We start from the raw sequence: 23,634 nt of genomic DNA on the forward strand, positions 1-23,634 counted from the left end.
GGTTTTTATGCTGATTACGACGTTTAAAGGAAACTAATATTAACACTCATCAATAAGTAGTCGTGAATTGGAACAAGTATAAATTTAAAAAAATTGGAAAAGTAAAAAGCACTAGTTCGAGATAACCAACTTTCCGCACGCTAAACAGCTACGTAAAGTAGCAATTTTTGAGCAACTGTATTAAAAAAATATTTTTTATTAATTACCAACACCGAAAATTTTAAGTTACATCCGACCTTTTCCCTCTAACACTCTCCTCCAGTGAACCATAGAAACATTTTAAGATCAATGTTTGAGCCCCTAGCTCCAGGGCTGCCCCCACTTAATTTAACAAGATGGGATTATGTGTCGAACATGCGTTTCTACTATGAGGGTAGGGTTGTCGCTGCGATTTTTAACTTTCGCTCGATACGCAAGGGGTGTTAAAATAGGTATTCCTTTTAAATAAATAAAATACAAATATAAATAATGTATTTATATATAATGTAGCCTTTGGTTTTGTTTTCAATCAATCAATCATTTTTATTTAGTCATCATAGGTCTACAGGTCAAAGGATTTGTTGTCGGAGGTTTCATTCATTTGTAGAATAGTATGTACTCCTTGCTGTAATCCTGGCCGACATGACATGCATTCAAATATGTGATTGACGTGGTTATTGATTTCTGATTCTTGTTTTTACCCTTGTGCTGAATAAACTCTGCTTATATATAGTAGTGTACCCTATGATGGGCGTGGAACCAGTAATGGGACAAAAAACCACAAATCCTGTAAAATAAGTGTCTAAAAGTAGTTTATAAACACTGCATGTATATTATCATAAATAAGAGTCCTAGAGCTGTTTCAGTTTGAATTTTTATTAAATTTGGTTGTTTTTTAAGAAATTGGCGTCAACCCAAAAGTTGTCGTGTCACTGAAAAAAAATACCACTACGAATTCTTAACAACTTCGCTAAGAGAGGTGAGTTAATTTATTAAATTTTAATTAATTAATACTTGATGAAAACTAAAATGTGTTTTGTTAATTGCATTTACCATGAGATAAGGTATACAACATACTATGTTGTGAGTCCACAGATGTAAAAAAATAGTGGTATTTGGCCCAATCCCATTATAGGAGCTGTAAAACTGCATACCTCCTATAATGGGAAATTTACATAATGATACTTGCCATGCCATCATTTCATGTTTAAACAATACAGAAGTAAAATGTAGTTACGAAATATGTCAACCAGGAGGTATGCTCGGACTTCGGATAAATTAATATCGTTTTTTAGTGTGGGTCAAATCTTGGTAGCCGAGTTTGAGCCACTTTCCCGTTTTCCGATTGAGTTGAAATTTTGTATTCGTAATTAAATATGCAAATCGGATGATAATGCAATATTATGATAACATGGACCAGATCTGATGACCTATTTCAATATTTTATACTGATAGAGTAGTGTCCATTACTGGGGGGCCCATTACTGGAGCTTTGGTGTCCATGACTGGAGAAAAATAGCATAGTTTTAATTTGTTAAGTATGTGGAAACTCATTGCAGTATCTTTGATACAACACGCCTGAAACATGAAAGACGGGTAGGATTTTCATCTTTCAATACGCTAAGCGGTAGACCATTCACATGTATTAGAGAAATATCACAAATACTCCAAATTCCCTCTTAAATGTCCCATGACTGGTGCTGTTACTATATATTTGATAATTTAAACACATATTGTGTTTAAATTAACATTTACATTATTTGTTTTTGGTCTTGAAATTTACAGAGAATTTATGCTAGACTTTGTCTCAAATTTGGAATGTTAGAAATCGGTTAAATTTTGCTATCTCTTCTTTTTCTTTGTCTTCACGACTCACCGGGGCCGATTTTTGAATTTCGACCTCTCGATTTCGTGTATTTCGTTCAATAATATCTCCACTACAAGGCCTTTAAATTCTACTAATAGAATTGAAAACGAGCGGTCAAGACCACTAGATTCCAAATTTCTGTCGCACGTATTTCAAAAATTAGCATTTCGAGCGATATAAATTAATAAATCGCCCCCCATTTGGTCGTGGACATTACATTAGGGGCATTGGAAATCTTCGCAACCCGTGACAATTCCTTACGTACTGTAACTAAATAATATTTATTTATTATTTATCATGTTTTTTAATAATATTTGGACTGTTAGTTATTTTCTAAATTAAATATCTTAAGAACGGGTCACTCACGTATTTTAAGTCGAAAAACGCTCGACATGTTTCACTCCGTACCGAGGAGTGTCATCAGGAGCTTGCGTTTACGGTGACGGACCGGCGCAGACTTCGTTCTTAAGCCCCCTCCAGACTATGCGCGTGAATCGCGGGCGAAGCCGCGAACGCGAGTGTGGAGTCGATTTTCGCAGACAGCGAAATCGACTCCACACTTCGCGTTCGTGGCTTCGCCCACGATTCACGCGCATAGTCTGGAGGGGGCTTTAAGATATTTAATATGTCTGTGTCACACGAAAGTTTTGTTATTAAAATTTTCTAAATTGTAAATTTTTTTGCAGATTTTCTAATTCATTTATATTTTGTTCAGCCCTAGGCCGCGTTCCGTCACAGTGTGCCCCTCTCGCATATTTGCATTTGCTCTTTATTGTGTGCCCCCGGGGACTGCTACTATTGCATGCTCCGGACTCGAACCTTACTACACTTAGAAATATTTAATTTTCCTATTCCTTTTGTTAATAATCGGTGAACGTACATAGAAAAAAAATAGCCACAACCGAATACAGAACCTCCTCCTTCTATGAAATGGAAGTCGGTTAAAAACCGATTACACCGGTCTTAGCTTAGGATAGTTTGCTAAAGGTCCACAGGGCTGCATCGCACGCATCGGACGCAGACACTCACAGAAATTGCACAAAGAATAAAAAAACCGGACAAGTGCGAGTCCGACTCGCGCACGAAGGGTTCCGTACCATAATGAAAAAAGAACGAAAAAAAGAGCAAAAGAAATAACGGTCACCCATCCAAGTACTGACCACTCCCGACGTTGCTTAACTTTGGTCAAAAATCACGTTTGTGGTATGGGAGCCCCATTTAAATCTTTATTTTATTCTGTTTTTAGTATTTGTTGTTATATTAGCGGCAACAGAAATACATCATCTGTGAAAATTTCAACTGTCTAGCTATCACGGTTCGTGAAATACAGCCTGGTGACAGACGGACGGACGGACGGACAGCGAAGTCTTAGTAATAGGGTCCCGTTTTACCCTTTGGGTATGTAACCCTAATGAGGTCCCATACATCAGTTTACATTACAACAACAATGAAAAATTTTGCCGACTGCAGATTTTCTGTGTAGAAAGAAGTGAAGAAGTGTTTGAAAGTCATTAAAAAGGTATAAGTAGTCTTATAAATCAGTAGTCAATAGAAAAAAACCGGGCAAGTGCGAGTCGGACTCGCGCACGAAGGGTTCCGTACCATAATGCAAAAAAAAAACAAAAAAAAGCAAAAAGAAAACGGTCACCCATCCAAGTACTGACCACGCCCGACGTTGCTTAACTTTGGTCAAAAATCACGTTTGCTGTATGGGAGCCCCATTTAAATCTTTATTTTATTTTGTTTTTAGTATTTGTTGTTATAGCGGCAACAGAAATACATCATCTGTGAAAATTTCAACTGTCTAGCTATCACGGTTCGTGAAATACAGCCTGGTGACAGACAGACGGACAGACAGCGAAGTCTTAGTAATAGGGTCCCGTTTTACCCTTCGGGTACGGAACCCTAAAAAGGGCACGAAAGATTGGTCACCTTAGAAATGTTAAATTTAAAACTAAATTTCCTTAGTGAGTATAACAACCAATTGGTCTGTAATTTTATCTGTTTGTCTATATCTATAACAGATTAATTAACCCTGTCAGCACTCTCGTCCGGCACCGGAGCCCTCGGAGTAATTAACAATGGAGCCGCCATTAACAGGCGTTCCCCTCTGTCGAAAATAGGCGGCCAATGGTCAACCACATGTCAACCATATGTATGGACTGACGTTTATCTGACATGACGTACCTATACATTTGATGTGCCCCTCCCCCGCAAAAAACGGCAGACTATACTTGGTCAAGCAGATCTTGTCAGTAGAAAAAGGCGGCAAATTTGAAAAATGTAGGCGCAAAGGGATATCGTCTCATAGAAAATTTGAATTTCGCGCCTTTTTCTACTGACAAGATTTGCTTGAACATCTATATTTTGTACCGAAAATTTTAGACATGGCGTCTCCATTTGTTAATTACTCCGAGCCGGAGCCCTCCCAATTACTAAAGATGGTGGGATAAGGGGAACAAAGGCTGCAATTACATCAGTTTACATTGCGAAAATGGAGTGCGTCACGGGACGTATATTTTCATAGTGTGGACTTGTCAATTTTCGGGCTTGGTTTATTTATTGCAGAGAAGAAAAACTTGTCGTAAAAAAGGCGGACTTAATGCCAAAAGCAGTCTTCATGCAATGCAAATGCAAGCATGGTTCATGTTTAATGTTCGCCCTTATTAAGCAAATAAGACGGAATATAATAGACATGGACGCTAAATAAGAGAGATGAATAATACGAATATCTACAAGTATTTGAGATGTGGTGTTGGCGAAGGATGGAAGGAATAAGATTGACTTTTCAGTTACTAATGAAACCGTCCTAAACAGAGTGAAAGAGAAGAGAAGTCTAATGAGTATTATTAACAAGTGCGAGTCGGACTCGCGCACAAAGGGTTCCGTACCATAAAGCAAAAAAAAAAACGAAAAAAAATGCAAAAAGAAAACGGTCACCCATCCAAGTACTGACCACGCCCGACGTTGCTTAACTTTGGTCAAAAGTCACGTTTGCTGTATGGGAGCCCCACTTAAATCTTTATTTTATTCTGTTTTTAGTATTTGTTGTCATAGCGGCAACAGAAATACATCATCTGTGAAAATTTCAACTGTCTAGCTATCACGGTTCGTGAGATACAGCCTGGTGACAGACAGACGGACAGACGGACGGACGGACGGACGGACGGACGGACGGACGGACGGACGGACGGACGGACAGCGAAGTCTTAGTAATAGGGTCCCGTTTTATCCTTTGGGTACGGAACCCTAAAAATAGAAGAGGAATAATGATAGGCCACCTTCTACGGCACGACCACTTCATCAGAAACATCAAAAGGGAAAATAAATGGAAGGAGGGGGGGGGGAAGACCAAGGGAAAGTTATATGAGCCAAGTAAAGGAGCATGTAGGGGCCGTGTCGTACCAGGACACTAAGGGGCTGGCTTCGGACCAACCAAGGTGGAGACTTCTTCATCACTCTGCACCGACAACAGCGCAGCTCTTATATTTGTAATGGATTCAAACTTTCAACCCCTTTTTAACCCTGTTAGGGGATGAATTTTACAATACGCTGAAATTACTTTTCCTGTCTTTTAATAATATCCCCGAATACATAGATTCAAGTCCCGCGTTCGAAAATTTTTTTGATATCCATACAAACTTTCGACCCCTTTTTCACCACCTTAGGGGATGAATTTTCAAAAACGCTGAAATTAGTTTTCTTGTATTTTAATAATATATCTTTTTACTAAGTTTCAAATTCCTATCTTAAAATAAAGCTTGAACCCCATACAAACTTTCATCTCCTTTTTAACCCCCTTAGGGGTTGAATTTCTCAAAATGGCTCCTTATCTCTTGTACAATTTATAAATGTAATCTAGAGTGCAAATGAATGAATGAATGATAATATAGACGAAGATCTTAGTACGCTGACTTTAAAAATCACCAATCGTGTAAAAATTCAATATAAAAACTAAAATTTTGCCCCACACCACACCAACATTGTTAAAGGCCGTCTTAGAAGCTCAAAAATCGAAATAAATTATAGTATCGGATACCGAAGCTTGTCACGTGTGAAGCGTGTGCAATCAGAGGGCCTACCGCGACTCACGTTCGACGTGTTGCTTCCCTGTCACACTTGTGAATTCGTACGTAAGTGTGACAGGGAGGCAACATGTCGAACGTCGAACGTAAGCCCTCTGACCCCTCGCATTGCGTTAGCACGTGTTGCGTGGGGCAAGGGCGCCGTTGGGGGTCAAACGTGGTGAATTTAGGGGCCGATTGATGCACTGACCACAGGTGAACGCACCATGCACATCACATTTTCGTGTTGAGAGCCTATCAGCGTGCTCTCTAGCTCCACTGCTAAATAATTGTGATTATTTAAATTCAACGATATTTATTTAAAAAAGGGCCGCTATGGGGTGTATTTTGTATTTAAGTACCTTTTGAATACATAATAATAGTTTTTACGTTGCTGGATTCGACCATCTATGCGTCCAAAGTTAAAACAGCCATTTTGTTTTGAGTTCATGGATCGACGAATCCAGCAACATAAAAACTAGTCTGATGTATTCAAATACAAAACACAGTACCTAACATAGCCACCTTTTTTAAATATCTATCTTTAAATTTAAATAGATAATTACACTTATTTAGCAGTGGCGCCAATTAATATGTCAAATTAACTACTTATTAAATGTATACACTCAATAATTATAAATTTAAAATTAAGTTAAATTGAATGCAACTTAATGATAATTGTAATAATGTATTAATTTATTTTGCATGGACAAATAAAAAGCTTATTTTTTTTTATTCATCAATTTTCTTAGGCTAGGGTTTTTATAATATGAATATAAAAGTAAAATATAAAAACACTTACAAAACAATAAAAAATACATATAAACATAATAAACCTAACCTAGGGTGCCGCTAGCAGCGGGGCAAGGCCCAAGCTACCGGTGGTCAGGGCTGCAGAGAGAGGAACCGGCGTACTATCCGCGCCGTGTCCAAGATCACCGCCTTCTGCATTATTATTATTAGCAGTGGCGCTGGTGAGCACGTTGATGGGCTCTTAAGTGCTATCAAATTATTTTTGTTTTTACCACTTCGTGGTCCAACTCATAATAATCTATTCAGCGCTAATTACGACACGTTGTCGTTTTGCCTCTACGAAGCATTTTCGCTACATACCGGGAAACCCATTGTATCGTATATTAGTGCTACGTAGTAGCTCAGCGGTAACGGCACTTTTACTAGTGCCCGACCGAAGTTTAGGTTTCCGCAAAAAACCGGTTTTGGTCCGACACTATTTTTTCTGCAATTTGATTCTATTCGCTCAAAGAATGCATCCTAATATTTTTTTATCCTACTTTGGGGTCTTTGCAAAGGCCAAACAAGGGGTTGTTTTCTCCACTCGACCCTATCATCGGCATTTTTCCACCATATGGGGTAGAACGCGTCCAAGTCGTCCCACCATTTCCTTTGCGGTAACCCCAAAAAACATAGATGTCAAATATTAATTACTCTCAAATTTATAATTGCAGAGGTATTATGGAATATAAATCTTTTAGCGTCATATCGGCAGCATGCGGTATGCGGTGGTCAGACCCCTAAAGCGTTCGCACGTGTTGCATTTGCGTCGTTGGGGGTCAAATGTAGCGAATCGAGGGGCGATTCCGATGAACATTACAGTACAGGCAGGCGTGGCTCACTCCGCGATTTCGTCGCTTTGCTACAGGTAGCTAAAAGTCCATTCGTTCGACCCCAATTTTGGGGTTTGCCATAAGCCGCGCGTGGCGCTGTCGCCACCTAGCGGCCATATCTGTGCTGATCGTGACAGACGCGTTTTGTTAGAGAGTGAGTCTTCTGTACCTAGTACAGTGAAACCTGGTTAAGTGGGACCTGGTTAAGTGAGAAACTTCTATAGCTGGGACTCATGGTGCGGTCCCGACACTTTAGCACTGAATTACCTCTGTTACTGAGAAAAAACGAACCTCTATAACTGGGATTCGTTGTTGTGATTTTATAGTCACATTTACCTCTATAAGTGAGACAGAGAGTGTATTTTACCTCTTTTACTGAGACTATATTTATAAGATTACATTTTCCTAATTGTTTTTTAGAATTTTATAGGGAATTGACTTCTGTATCCGAGACAACGTCAATCTATGACCTCTCTAACTTGGAATTCATTGAACAATTTCCGTATTTTTACTAACTCTTAGTCTATCCACAAATTCCGCATTTGCCTAATTGTGTCTAAACTACTTCAAGTTTGATTTAGTTAATTTATGTAAGTAGTTAAAACTATCGAAACGAAAGCTGAAATTTTGATAAGTAATACGAAAAAATTAATTTTCATTTATTAAATTTCTAATACGCAATTATTTCCGTATCAAATTTAAATTAATTTTGAAATATCTATCCTTTGGAGAATCATTCAAAATTCAAAGAAATATTTAAACAGACTTAAAAATATTTAGGGACAAGGATTATTTTACCTTATTTATGTTTAAAGATAATTACTAAATAGCTTATTAACCACCTCTATAACTGAAGTATACTCTATTCTCACCTCTATTAATGGAACCCTCTGTAAATGAGACAGAAATTTATTTGTACCTGGCTAACTGGGAGCCTGTGTAAGTGGAAAACTTCTTTAAGTGAGACAAATTTGCTCGTCCCTTGAGATCCCACTTATCCAGGTTTCACTGTATTATTATTTATTTTGTGATAATACTTTAAACTCTCGCGTTTTGTATACATTTAATTAATTACAAATTTAAGGTAAAAACAATGAAATCATAACGTGGTAGACTCGTTTGTGTAATTAAAAATGCGTCCTTTTAGATACCTGCGTCAATAAAAAAAAACCGGGCAAGTGCGAGTCGGACTCGCGCACGAAGGGTTCCGTACCATAATGCAAAAAAAAACAAAAAAAAAAGCAAAAAAAAAAACGGTCACCCATCCAAGTACTGACCACTCCCGACGTTGCTTAACTTTGGTCAAAAATCACGTTTGTTGTATGGGAGCCCCATTTAAATCTTTATTTTATTCTGTTTTTAGTATTTGTTGTTATAGCGGCAACAGAAATACATCATCTGTGAAAATTTCAACTGTCTAGCTATCACGGTTCGTGAGATACAGCCTGGTGACAGACGGACGGACGGACGGACAGCGAAGTCTTAGTAATAGGGTCCCGTTTTACCCTTTGGGTACGGAACCCTAAAAACTGTCTAATAATATTTGTATAAATCCGTAACATTGTCGTATATGTATAGTTGACTTTTTTAAGCATCAAACAATGTTTGCCATTTAGGGACCCCCCACATCTGGCGTCTTTCGAGCGTCGGCGTCTGTCGGCGTCGGTCCAGCGCTATGGAAAATGACGTCGCTGCGCAGTTGCGTCAACGCTGCGTCGACGTTGCGTCGACGTCGGCCATAGAATTGTAGACGCCGACGCTCGAAAGACGCCAGATGTGGGGGGGCCCTTAGGGCCCCTTAGGATCGACCGGAGTATCGAATAAGTACACGTGGTGCAACGGACTTATAGTTCGTTTTTTTTAGCATTAGAAAGAACTTGAAAGAATTTAAGCGATCTTGGCATGTCTTTTAATTGAAAAACGTTTTTTAAATTTTTTTGGATTTGAATTGAATTGTATTGTATTGTATTTTTGTAATTTTTTGTATTTTTTTTTGTAATTTTTGGATTTGAATTGAATTGTATTGTATTGTAATCTTTGACATCGTTTAGTAAATTGTTAACTAGATTTTAAGATTGACATTGAATGTACCTACCAATAATGTTTATGAATAAATCTTCTTATATGTAGGTTTTAACAAATCAATAACTATTACTTATGAAAGCAGAAGAATATAAATGATCGTATTAGATTCATAATTGTTACATATTCGCCGTAACTTATTTTTAAAATGTGTTTTTCAATTAAAAGACACATCAAGATTGTCTACCTAATTTTTATTGCTAAAAAAACCAATTATAGGCTCGAACATTTCTGAATTGATTCACTGACCTTTTTAAGGTCTCATATAAATTTAATGTGGTCCAGTCACGGACTCACGGTTCAATCGATGCGATTTCATTATGAACTTTTTTTGGGCGAAAGCGAAGCTTCTCCGTTTCAGGAGGGCTACCGCGAAAACCGAAATTCGCAAATTGCGGGGATCTTTCTCTTTTACTCCAATGAAGGCCTAATTAGAGTGACAGAGAAAAATGCCCGCAATTTGCGAACTTCGATTTTCGCGGTTATAGCCCTGAGGGCCTACCGCGAACCACGTTCGACGTGTTTTAAACGACGACGATTTTTAAAATTCGAACGATAGAAATTGGAAATCTAGTCTAATAGTATTATTTAAATCTCACGTAGTGGAGAAATTAATGAATACAAGAAATCGAGCGGTCGATTTTTTGTGATATTTTCTCTATATCATATTTTCTCGTGATATTTTGTGAGCAAGTTATACGGATATTTTTGTTCATTCAGTTATTGGAATATTTTCAAAATGGCGGAGACATGGGTTCGTGAGGTCTACAGCGCACAGAACCACTAGTTTTATTAATATCGACTTTACTTTGGCTACAGGGTGAAATAAAATGAAGACTTACAGGCCTATTCGGATTTCACAAGATCTAGAGACGATTTAGAGATCAACTAGATTTACATTAGATATCGACTAGGTGTGACTTGGATATCTAAGTCATCTTGTCGAAATCGTTCAAGAGGACCTCCAGAATCGTGGAAACGTCAAATTTGATAAGTCTATCTTACAAATATCTTTAAATTATCCATATCGTAACTTGTTGAAGTCTAGTAGAAATCTAATTAATTTTCCGAATCGAGCCGTAATCCATTATGTTTAAATTGCCGAATATATTGCAAAGATGCCGCTACATGCAATGGTTACCCCTCACTAGGGGGTGATTTGAGGGCCAGTCGGTCCTATTGTTAATATTATTAACATTCGTTGGACATTCGAATTTATTTTTATAACTGGTTTTAGCGACTATTATGGTATACAGCTCAATCCGATGCCTTTGTGTGTTCAAAATAAATTATAATATTTGCGTGTTAACAATGAGCGTTATTTGTTAACAAATTTAAGGTTTTGTTCCCTCTTTTTATAATAAAGACTAGGAGATAAAAAAAGATTTTTTGTCTCATTTTCGGTTAAATGCTTTTTTTTTCAAAAATCTATTCATTATTGCTATGCTACACTCCCGACAAAATACATACGAGTATAATTAATGCTACTAAAATGCTCGTTTCTCATCAGCGCTAAGTTGAGACCATAGATACTTTTTTTTTTCTCTATGGTGAGATATTACCGGTCAATAAAAAAAAACTCTACATTTCTCTCATTATTTCTCTTAAAAATTATTACCATCATAACCAAAACTCATAAATTCCAGACATCAACACAAACCACAATAACATTATGGTTTTCTGTCCGTTCCATCAGAGCCGACAAAAAACGCTGGAAAAAACCGATAAGTATCTAAAACCGAACCGATATCATATGTCTTCCGCTTGGCCCTAGTGTAGGGTTACCAGTTATGACTTTTGAAAAGTATAAAACTGTTTTTTTCAGCAAATCATTTATAGTTTGTCAGGACTGTCTAATTTCAATAATAGACAGAGAGAATCACACTATCTTTGTATTACACTAGTACTAGCACCCAAAAGAAAAGGATGAGTATAGTTTTCCTGGTTCTTACTGACTGACAAATTGGTTTGACCAGCTATATTATTTTGTTACTGATTTCAAAATTTCTTATACCTACATAGTGCGACATAAAATAGTAAAAATTAAATAAAATGGGACTAAAAAAAATCCATACTAAATTGTTGCCATGTTGTCAAAAATGTGACAGTTACGTAGGAAGTATAGCGTCTTTTCGCGGATTAGCAAAGTAATATTTTTGGTTTTAATTGGAAGTAGCGCCCTCAATAATTTTCTACCTTGTTGGACGATAACTAAGTAGGTAGTTTTTTTTTCAGTATAGAAAAATACAAGAGACATGTATTAATTTGTACTGAACAGAAAATTTAATGTGCAAAGTTCGTAGTTTCTACAGAAAAATTGGTAATTTACATGGCGGCGTATTAAAATGATTAACTATAGATGGTCAAGCAAATCTTGTCAGTAGAAAAAGGCGCGAAATTCAAATTTTCTATGAGACGATATCCCTTAGCGCCTACATTTTTCAAATTTGCCGCCTTTTTCTACTGACAAGATCTGCTTGACCCACTATAGTAACAATATTTCGCTATGACCTGTGAAAGATTGGAAGGGATGAAGTCTAATTATTTTTTATTTTATTGTATTTATTAGGAAAATTTACAGCTTGATTTACAAGTTAGGTAATAACATAGAAACAGTAAGTAGTAAGTAGTAGTAGCAGTTATTATGGAAATTTTTATTTGTTAAGCCGGTAGGAATCGAGTTCGAAAGACACCCCGTCACTATCCCTATTGTCAATTTCTAACGCCTGGTAACCCTAGAGACAAAATGGCGGACTCCCATGGGTTTTGAACAAGACGTTTTTACTTTAGATAATTAAGAATTTTGCGATGTTGTGCTGGTAGGGGAGTTTATGGCATAGGATGGCAAATTGTTGCTAATGTATTATAGGTTTCTTGTTTTAATTTGAGATAAACATTGAGATAATACTTCCTTATCATAAATATTATAGTATGCATTTTTACACACTAACACACACACACACCCACACCCACACCCACACACACACACACACACACACACACACACACACACACACACACACACACACACACACACACACACATTATATATATATATATATACACACTCACAAATAAACAAACACTCGTACACACGCAGTTCACAAATAAAAACAATATACATGTTAAAAGAGGCATAGCTATCTGTAAGTTTCAGTGTAACTCTCTGTACAATTTGTACCTACCAATAGGTATATAGATTAAAGAAACTAGTATAAGTAACGAAACTGGGTCCTGTAACACAGGGTTTCCTAGATCAGGACTCAGGGACGTGATTTACTGTATGTGTCATTTTTATACAATAAACTTTTTTCATTTTTTCATTTTTTTTCAATTAATTTAAACCTGTTTAATTTTCAATAAAAGGTTTCCTCCTGTGTGTTTTAATTTCCTAAGTACTTGACTGTATAATAGGGTATTTGACTGTATTTAAAATAAATAATTTAACACAATGCATGAAATAAAGCACCAGAATATGAATAGAGAAATGTAGACAGCAGTTATTTTTAGAAACATTTTCTATTTAAAAACCCGTACCTATATATAGTTCGTTTTTTTAGCATTAGAAATAAGGTAAACAATCTTGATGTGTCTTTTAATTGAAAAACACATTTAAAAATAAGTTACGGCAAATATGTACAGTGCCAACCACTTAAATAGCCTCACCTATATATTGTGAGTATTGAATTGTACGCCCTGACGTTTATCGAACGACACATTAACAAGTCTGAACTTGTCTACGCACGAAACGTTGTGGACGCAAGAGCTAATACGGGTCGTCCACATGAATAGCCTCAGTGTAACATAATCGTCCAAACCGTGCATTTAAGTTTCGCTTTCAAATTTATTTTATTAAGATTAGATAATACAGAAGGCATTCTATTAAGTACCTGCAGTAACGCGATAAACACAGTGTTTTTGTGACTATGGGACGTGGTAAGAAACTTACAAGTTTAGAAATTGAAAAGGTGAATTTTTATTTAACTCAAAAAATATCCCATCGTGAGATACCTAAAAAAATAGATCGCAGCCCTAAAGTTATTAATAATTATGTTAAAAATAAGGAAAATTACGGCCACCAGTATAAAGGACGCACAAAATTTGCCACTACGGATCGAGAACGTGGACTTATTTTACGCTCTGCTTCAAATTCCACCAAGACCGCCAGGCAGATAGCTAGTGGAATAAATACTAGAGCATCTCTCTCTACAGTTCGACGGATTATTAGAACATCATCCCACCTCAAACGAAAAAAATCATGAGTAAACCTCCTTTGCGCGAACAACATGTGGCGGGTCGATTGTCTTTTGCTAAAAAGTACATGTCCTAGAAAACCGAGTGGCGAAATGTGATTTTTAGTGATGCAAAAAGTTTAATCTAGATGGTCCAGATGGATTTAAATATTATTTTCATGACCGAAACCGAAGAACCGAAAGTACTATCACGTCATCACTCAACTCTCAGAACGGTGATGGTTTGGGGAGCAATTTCTTACTATGGTACTGTTGATTTAATTGTGGTAGACGAAAGACTAAATGCTGAAAAGTATTTAAATTCATTAAAAGAAACATAAAGTAAGATCAGGAAAGTAATGGGTAGAAAAAAATGTTTTTTCAGCATGATAATGCTCCCATACACACGTCAGCCATAGTTACAAAGTGGTTTGAAGAAAACCAGATTGAAGTTCTAGATTGGCCATCCTTGTCCCCTGGTCTGAACATCACGGAAAATGCCTGGGGTTGGCTGTCTCGGCAAGTTTATTACAACGGAAGACCGTTTAGTAATAAAGAAGAACTGATTCAAGCTATTTACACTGTTTGGGATTCTCTGGACGTTAATTACACACATTCTTTATATGAATCATTACCTAATCGTATTTTCGAATTAAGAAGGTCTAATGGAAGGTATACAAAATATTAAACGAAAGAGTTTTAATAACTAAACAGTATATTTTAGCATGTGAGGCTATTCAAGTGGAAGGGCCAATTATTTGTTTGACATTATTTCTTAAAACTTTGATTAGATAACAATAAATTTTTGATTTACTATTACTAGGCTTCTTGTTTTATTCCATATTTAATGTTTAATGTATATCTCCTTTTTATATTACTATGAGAAATATTAATTTTTGTGAGTGAGGCTATTCAAGTGGCTGGCACTGTAACAATTATGAATCTAATACGATCATGTATATTCTTCTGCTTTCATAAGTAATAGTTACTGATATTTAAAAAGCGTTTTAAAAGGGCAACAGTGTCACTCAAATTCGGTGTACTCGACTGCGATCGCCAACCCGCCTTGCCAAGCGTGGCGATTATGGCATTCACCCCCCAAAAAAGGGGGAGGCCTATGTTCAGCAGTGGACGTCTTATGGCTGAGATGATGATGATGATGAAAAAGCGTCTTCTTGCAAGTTCTTTCTAATGCTAAAAAAAACTAACTATAACTATAAATAAAGAGTGGGTAATTTGATTGTGATGTCACATGCTAGTGTTTCATATAAATTCCATAGTAGCAAAATCGTTTTGACATTTCGAAAAAAAGAAACAGATTTCATCCTTCGGCATATTACCGAGGCATTCTCAGGCGTGCCGAGGCGTCCTTAAGCATGCAGAAATGCCTCTACAATATGCCCTTGCCGTGCCATTTCTATAGTGGGCGCCGGGCATAAGGGTGGTATTCGACCTATCAAATTTCTTTGTTCAATGTGGATTGCGTCTCTCATTTTGCTTTAATGAGAGAGTGAAACGCACTGACATTGGACAGGTGGAATACCACCCTAAGTGTAGAGTAGAATGTCTACATTTTTTTTTAAATTTGACAACAGAACTACGACGCTCTATGCAAACCCCTTTTTACCATTACATATCAACTGAATTAGTTACTCCATTTCCAAATAAAAAGAATAAAATAACAAAGGAAAACAAGTTGCAGATTGAACCCTCGTTTTCAAGTCAATTCATTAGTAAAATTGACGGACAATAGAGGGCGCTGTTATTGAATTACGTCAAGAGGTCAGTGACCCCTCAATTGTGGACGATGCAATGCTATTCGGGCATGTAAAGATTGAGATGTTTTTAGGTTATGTGGTGAATGATGACGTGTTTTATTTGACAATTAGTGATATGGTTTACATTTAATTGGTACAAATGGATTTGACCGTAGTTATGCAGAAAACGACCAACTCAATTTTTTTAACAATGCAGAAAGCGACCAACGCTACTGAGTTAGGGTGCAAGTCACTTTGACAAAAATAAAAAGTTGGTCGCTTTCTACAGAACTACGGTCATTTATCATTGATAATACATATAATTTAACTAGACTAAAGGGTTGCAAAATATTTACAGGATTAACATGACGTGATTTTGAATAGTATTTAGAGAAAATTAAGAAAATACTTGAATTTTGGATAATACCTTATACAATTATCTACATATGTAGGTATCAATATCATGCTAGAGTTAGACCAAGATAAGTCTGCAACGATTTTGATAAAGCACGCAGTGCAAGTGTTATTCTAATTTTTAAACGTCAAACTTCTATATATATAGTGAAACATAATAGATTACTTATTTGACATTTAGATAGGTTATACAGATATTAATGCCTGCTCTATGTCTGTATCTTTAGGTATTTAAATAAAAGTAAACAAAATCTACCCTCAAATGGCTCCTTAAACCAGTTGAGGGTAGTTGAGAACATTATTATGTATGGTATATTGTTCTCTTGCCACACGATCCCATTCACCCTGTATATGATATCTATTTCAGTTTACCACTTAGGGGGTTTCTCTCTAGGCGGCATACGACTCAATCTAATCAAAGAACGAAATAAAAGTACACTCGAGAGCAAAAAAAATACGGCACTTAGTAATTCAGTAGGTACAATCATACATGTATAAAAAGTTGCGGATTTTCGTCCTACGTGAGGTGAGTAGGTATAATATCCTTATTGAAACAAAACAATGAAGTTATTTTTAAAATGCTAAAAATAAGTTATAAATTTTAAAAGGAATAAAGGAGTGTATGATCATCGTAAATTTCATTTTTATCAGAATTCATATAAACATGACGATGCAGGAAGACACATTGAAACAATGCATTTTATTCCGGGAAAATACACGGAAATGACTAAGTTGATTAACAAATGTAATGTGAGTTGACATGCACCTGCATTCTGTGAATGGCAAGTCAATGAAGTATTTAATATTAACACTATACTATTATACTCTGTATCTTTAGAGGTATTTAAATAAAAGTAAACAAATAATTTGTACATTTTCGGGTAGTTATAAAATTTATTGGATAACCAACCAAATACAAAACCGCCTGGATCAACTGAACGACCTGACTTTAACCTACATTATTTGATCGTGATTAATGCCTAATGATGTTGTTAATTATTGTTTATCACCAATAATGATGATTACTTTTCAGGCGACAAGTAGGAAAAAACTTTTTGCATACCTACAATTTCGTCACCCTAGTCTGTGTGGCGTCTTGTCGCTTTCCATACAGCGTATGTCAAAAGTCACAGGGAGACCATGATTACTTAGTACCTATAAGATAAATTTTACTTGAAAAATAAGAAAAATTAAACTAGATCTATATTAATCAAATACTATCATGTGGATCATTTACACAGTCAGAAAAAGTGAATTCATAACTTTTTGTGGTTAGTAGGTATTCTGTGCATTTTGATATCACTACCTACACAAAGTCCTCTGCCGCGTTTGTCTGTTTGTGTGTTAGTTCGCGATAAACTAAATAAACCGGGCAAGTGCGAGTCGGACTCGCGCACGAAGGGTTCCGTACCATAATGCAAAAAAACAAAAACAAAAAAAAGCAAAAAAAAACGGTCACCCATCCAAGTACTGAGTGTACTGACCCCTCCCGACGTTGCTTAACTTTGGTCAAAAATCACGTTTGTTGTATGGGAGCCCCATTTAAATCTTTATTTTATTCTGTTTTTAGTATTTCTTGTTATAGCGGCAACAGAAATACATCATCTGTGAAAATTTCAACTGTCTAGCTATCACGGTTCGTGAGATACAGCCTGGTGACAGACGGACGGACGGACGGACGGACAGCGAAGTCTTAGTAATAGGGTCCCGTTTTACCCTTTGGGTACGGAACCCTAAAAATACTGAACGGATTTTCATGCGGTTGTCACCTATCAATAGAGATTCTTGAGGAAGGTTTAGGTGTATAATTTGGTAACCCGCGCTAGTTAGTAATATTCTGAAGGGCGAGCATTTCTACAAATGTTGTAAAAACCACTAGATTTAAATTTGGAATGTCTGTGGCGGCCAGTAAATCACTTGACGCTAGTGAGGCCGCAGCACACATATTATAACAGTATTTTAAGTTAAATATTCATTCAATTATTATAAAAGAGCCTTCGTTAGGTTTGTACTGGGGGATAGACGGACGGACGGACAGCGAAGTCTTAGTAATAGGGTCCCGTCTTACCCTTTGGGTACGGAACCCTAAAACCGGTTTTAGGGTTTTACCTAATTAAATTCTTTACTGGATTGTGTAAACGATTTCTGTAAGAAAAGTTTATAGATTTGTTCAGAGTTATAGGTACATACCCGAGTCCTGTTCGTCGTGTTGCCTCTCTATCGCACTTGTAAATTCGTACTTAAGTGTGACAGGTAGCCAACACGTGGAACGCGGTAGGCCCTCTGTCACACTACACCTTATAAAACAAAGTCTCCCGCCGCGTCTGTCTGTTTGTGTGTTTGTATGTTTGCGATAAACTCAAAAACTACTGAATGGATTTCCATGCGGTTATCACCTATCAATATAGTGAATCTTGAAAAGCTATAACTCCCTAGGGAGTTAACTAATAAGCTATAACTCCCTAGGGACTTAAAGTTTTTTTTTTCACAATCCATAACACCCGCGGGAACAATATAGGCCTTTGTCCTTCAGTACATCTCCATGAACTACGGTATTTTTCGAGCATGTGATGAAAATCAATTTTCAAATCCATAGTGGAAGTTAGTTTTTATACCCGGACTAAAAACCACTTTTTTACTTTAGGTGCCAGTTAAAAAACTTGAAAACCGATTTACAACCGGCCCGAAGTAATTTTACGGTATATTTACAACATTTACACGCTAACCCGTCAAATTGTACACGATAACAAATTTTCAAAGCTCACAGCTTTTGACGGGAAAAAATGTGCTTTTACCCCGCTTTGAACTATAAAATCCAAAACGCCATAAGCGCCTTTATTTTTCAAAGGACTTACGCCCTTTTATATAAACACAATTTCAAACATAACCAAGTATCAAATGCTGGCGTCGACAACCTTTTCACAAAGGTTTTAATGTTGATTTTCGTCTGATTTTTTGTACGGTCGTAGGTTGTGGTGGACTGCTTAAAGTATTAGTTTTAGAGTCTAAATAGGGCGATATGTTATGCTTAGTGGCTGGTAATCTATTCTAATTGGTAGTGAGTTCGATGCCCGGACTAAGTGAATTCTTACTTGAGGTATAACGTTCGGAAGTATGTAGTTACTAGTCAATTGAAGGATTTGATTGAATTTTAAGGCGAATTTTTTTTTTCGAGGCCTATATTTTGGAGACCTTTACCTCATAAAAGGGTTTATGAATTCATAAACATGGCAAAAAATGGCTGCCATTTTGAATACCTTAATTTTTGTATGATGATTAAAAAAATATGATGACATCCACATCTTTTATTCAATCTAGTCGAAAATAAAATAGATGTCTATGAATCTACCTATACACCGTGAAATTTTAGTGGTTGTTTTCCCGCAACGAAATGATTCTGCTATCGATATACAGTCGATGTGTTTTTTTTTAAATAATGTTAAGAAATGCCAGATTTATAAATGTGTCGAACGAAACTCGAAAGTGACCTAACACCAGTAGTAGCACTGCAGTAGTACCTACCTAATTCTTTTATGAAACAAAATAACCTAAAAAGTAGTTCCATTTATTTTTCCTTCACACATTTTACGTGCAGTTAGTTTGCAGATCCTTAAAAGTAAACATAACAAGTTAAGATCAAGCTTTTAATGATCAAAAACTTAAACAAACACTTAAACTTCCCGATACCGCAATAATTGTTCGAACTGCAATCCGCCACGTTCAATACACAATCACCTCTGCCCTGTGCATGTGCTGGCGTTTGAAACTGCCCGTGGTTAAGCAGCCGCTGTGTTGCGGCGACAATTGTTCGTCCGTGTGGAACTTGGGGGTTTAAAATCCCCCGAAGACGCAGCGACTGTAAATGGTCCGGTTCCGCGTAAAGTCGCCGGGCGGCGTGGGAGTCGTAGTTAGCCCTAGCGTACAGCTGCACCATCGCGACGTACTCTAAATTAGAATATTCGTAATGTCGATCCATTTTACTAGAAATAGCAGTGATGACATTGACAGGATCTGTTATCACATTAGTTTAATAAGCGAAGAGGATGTAATTATTCGATTTACCAAAGTTGACACAACGATCAAACTAATAAAAAGGTTTTATTTCAACTGTTAATCGTGAAGGAACAGTCTAAGTAAATTTTAATTTCAGTTGTCAAACAGTAAAGCACTCTAGCCTGTTACACAGTTTAAAAAAGTAACATGTGCTTGTTTATTTGTTTATCTGTTTACAATATCGGGAACTGTCGTCGACTTGCAGTTTTAGTGTGTTACTATTGTTTTTCGCTTGTTCGAGTGTAGGTTATTTTTTTTGTATTTTTTTTTTTGGAAAACAGTTTATTTATAAGTTTGTCTATCATAATTCGAAAGTACTACCGATAGCAAATCGCCCTGCCGCGGGAAAACAACCACTAAAATTTCACGGTGTATAGTTTTTGGCGAAACGCGAGTTCTTAGTTCGGGGCGGGCGAACTAGTAGATAGGCCCCTTAGTTTTACTTTGGCAGTAGTTTGTACAGTCGCCTTCAGATATATCAGACCGGCCAAGATGGTTAAAACTATCTGAACACGCACTCTAACGCCTAGAGAATAGAGGCGTGAAATATTTGTGCATGAGCACCTTGGCCGCTCCGATATATCTGTACGAAAACGACCGCTGACCGTCGTCTGACCTTCCAATCTAGATGGAAAACTAGGCCTTATTGGAATTAGTCGCCATTACACTACTTAATACTAAATTAAGTCCGGGCTTAACCCAGTTACGATCTTAAATATTTGATGTTCGTCATTCGGATCATACGGGATGTGTTGTGTTTGTTAACTGTCGAGTGACGTCACCAAAAATGTTTGTAGAATCACATCCACATGAATCCTGTAATAAATATGCTTTAAATTCATGGGACTTGGATTTTACGTTGGTACCGTAAAACGGGGTGAGTAGGTTTCGCGGGGAGAGTTGGGTTATGAATGGGGAGAGAAGGTTTGAGAGGGGGGTGAGAAGCGATTTTAAGGCTACTGCTACAAAAATAATGTATTCCAATTTAAAATGGGGCTATAGTAATACGCATAATAAAAAAAATCGATCCAACAATCTTCCAAAATCACCTTTGTATGAAAAACCCTCTCACCCCAAATACGAGGCACTACGGGGTGAGGTGGGTTTTCCTCTTTATCGCTAAAGTTATGAAATGGAACTACTCAAAATAAAATACAAACGTCTGAACCACTTATTATTTACACCATTCAGTTTTCACATGTAAAAATAAAACTATCGAGGTTAGAAAGTCAAATTTCACCCAACTCACCCCATTTTACGGTATAGCCGAATGGTCGCTACAACCAAAGTCACCCAAAGTCAACCCATACAACCATTTCCAGTCGCCGTTACGACGCGGTGTAGACACATCTTGTGTCGACACCGTCTGTTTCGGTCACAATTCCAGTCGCAGAGTCGTCGCCGTGTCGACACAGATACCAGAAATGGGGAAGGGTCGACACATGACACAAAGTGACATAAAGTGTGGTCGCCGTGTGCACACATTGTTACTAGTTTGCGACTACTTTATGCCAAAATCATTCGTTCATTCGTTCATTTTGTTCCTGTCAAATGGAAACTGTCAGATGGAAAAATAGTTAAATAAAAATAAGTGACATTAATACGCCATCTCTAAAACGGATTACAAGACGTAATTATATATTGTTTGCATTTATATTACAACAGGACTTTAATTATTATGGGGAATTAAACTGCTCGAGTGATTTGATAAACTAAGTGTAATATAATCAACGCGCCACCACATTGTTTTAGTTTAGCCGGAAATGAAATTGTTTACTTCTCAGTGCCTGTGTTCATAAATATATTATTTGATGCATTTTTAGTACTTCGATGCGTATACTATACTTAAATAACAGAAATAACGCTTTACATACTACGAAACTTGTTAATTATGATGTATAAATATGGTTTAAGGCTGAGAAATATTGCAGTCACAAAGTAGTCGCAAATGTTTCGACTTTGTGTCGACTCTGTGTAGACACATGACACGCGCTGTCAAAAGTAATAACATAGTTACCTGGATTTGCAAAATGGCTCCTTGTGTTCATTTGTTTTCAGATATTCTCAAAGTGTAAAAATGCCGTGGTCAGAGATGGGACTTAATAGATTAACTGTTTATTCGACTAATTAATGGAATAAAAAAAGTTAATCCTCAAATTTTAATCACGATTAGTTTAGATTGAAATTGAATTAATCTGAACATTAATCGAATAAATTATCGATTAAATCTCGGTTGGAAGTTGACAGGGGGCCATTTTTGTACGTAAAAATAATAGAAATGTCTTGCATGCAGATGGTAGCCAAACACTTTGTCATAAAAGTCGAGATGGGTGTCGATTAATAGGTTTTAGGGAGTGCCGATTTCGAAAATGATGACCATTTTGGAATCCAAAATGGCGGCCATGCACTGTGTCATAAAAGTCGTCATGGATGTCGTTTTATACGTTTTAGGGGGCCCCAATCTTGAAAATGATGACCATTTTGGATTCCAAGATGGCGGCCATGCACTATGTCATAAAAGTCGTCATGGATGTCGTTTTATAGGTTTTAGGGGGCCCCGATTTAGAAAATGATGACCATTTTGAAATCCAAAATGGCGGCCATGCACTATGTCACAAAAGTCGTCATGGGTGTCGTTTTATAGGTTTTGGGGGGCGCAGATTTAGAAAATGATGACCATTTTGGATTCCGAAATGGTGGCCATGCACTATGTCATAAAAGTCGTCATGGGTGTCGTTTTATAGGTTTTAGGGGGCGCAGATTTCGAAAACGATGACCATTTTGGATTCCAAGATCGCGGCCATGCACTATGTCATAAAAGTCGTCATGGATGTCGTTTTATAGGTTTTAGGGGGCCCCGCTTTCGAAAATGATGACCATTTTGGAATCCAGAATGGCGGCCATGCACTATGTCATAAAAGTCGTCATGGGTGTCGTTTTATAAGTTTTGGGGGGCGCAGATTTCGAAAATGATAACCATTTTCGATTCCAAAATGGCGGCCATGCACTATGTCATAAAAGTCGTCATGGATGTCGTTTTATGGGTTTTAGGGGGCCCCGATTTAGAAAATGATGACCATTTTGTAATCCAGAATGGCGGCCATGCACTATGTCATAAAAGTCGTCATGGGTGTCGTTTTATAGGTTTTGGGGGGCGCAGATTTCGAAAATGATGACCATTTTGGAATCCAAAATGGCGGCCATGCACTATGTCATAAAAGTCGTCATGGATGTCGTTTTATAGGTTTTGGGGGGCTCCGATTTTGAAAATGATGACCATTTTGGAATCCAAAATGGCGGCCATGCACTATGCCATAAAAGTCTACATGGGTGTCGTTTTATAGGTTTTGGGGGGCGCAGATTTAGAAAATGATGACCATTTTGGATTCCAAAATGGTGGCCATGCACTATGTCATAAAAGTCGTCATGGGTGCCGTTTTATAGGTTTTAGGGGGCGCAGATTTCGAAAACGATGACCATTTTGGATTCCAAGATGGCGGCCATGCACTATGTCATAAAAGTCGTCATGGATGTCGTTTTATAGGTTTTAGGGGACGCAGA

General features: G+C 37.1%; 1 protein-coding gene across 1 annotated transcript in view; it reads left to right on the plus strand.

Moving 5' to 3' along the window:
* Positions 1 to 23,634, plus strand: part of LOC134676594 (protein slit) — a 250,471-nt gene that overhangs the window by 49,371 nt on the left and 177,466 nt on the right. The gene's annotated exons all lie outside the window — the stretch shown is intronic.

Source organism: Cydia fagiglandana, chromosome 24 (assembly GCF_963556715.1).
Source record: "Cydia fagiglandana chromosome 24, ilCydFagi1.1, whole genome shotgun sequence".
NCBI classification, from domain to species: Eukaryota; Metazoa; Arthropoda; class Insecta; order Lepidoptera; family Tortricidae; genus Cydia; species Cydia fagiglandana.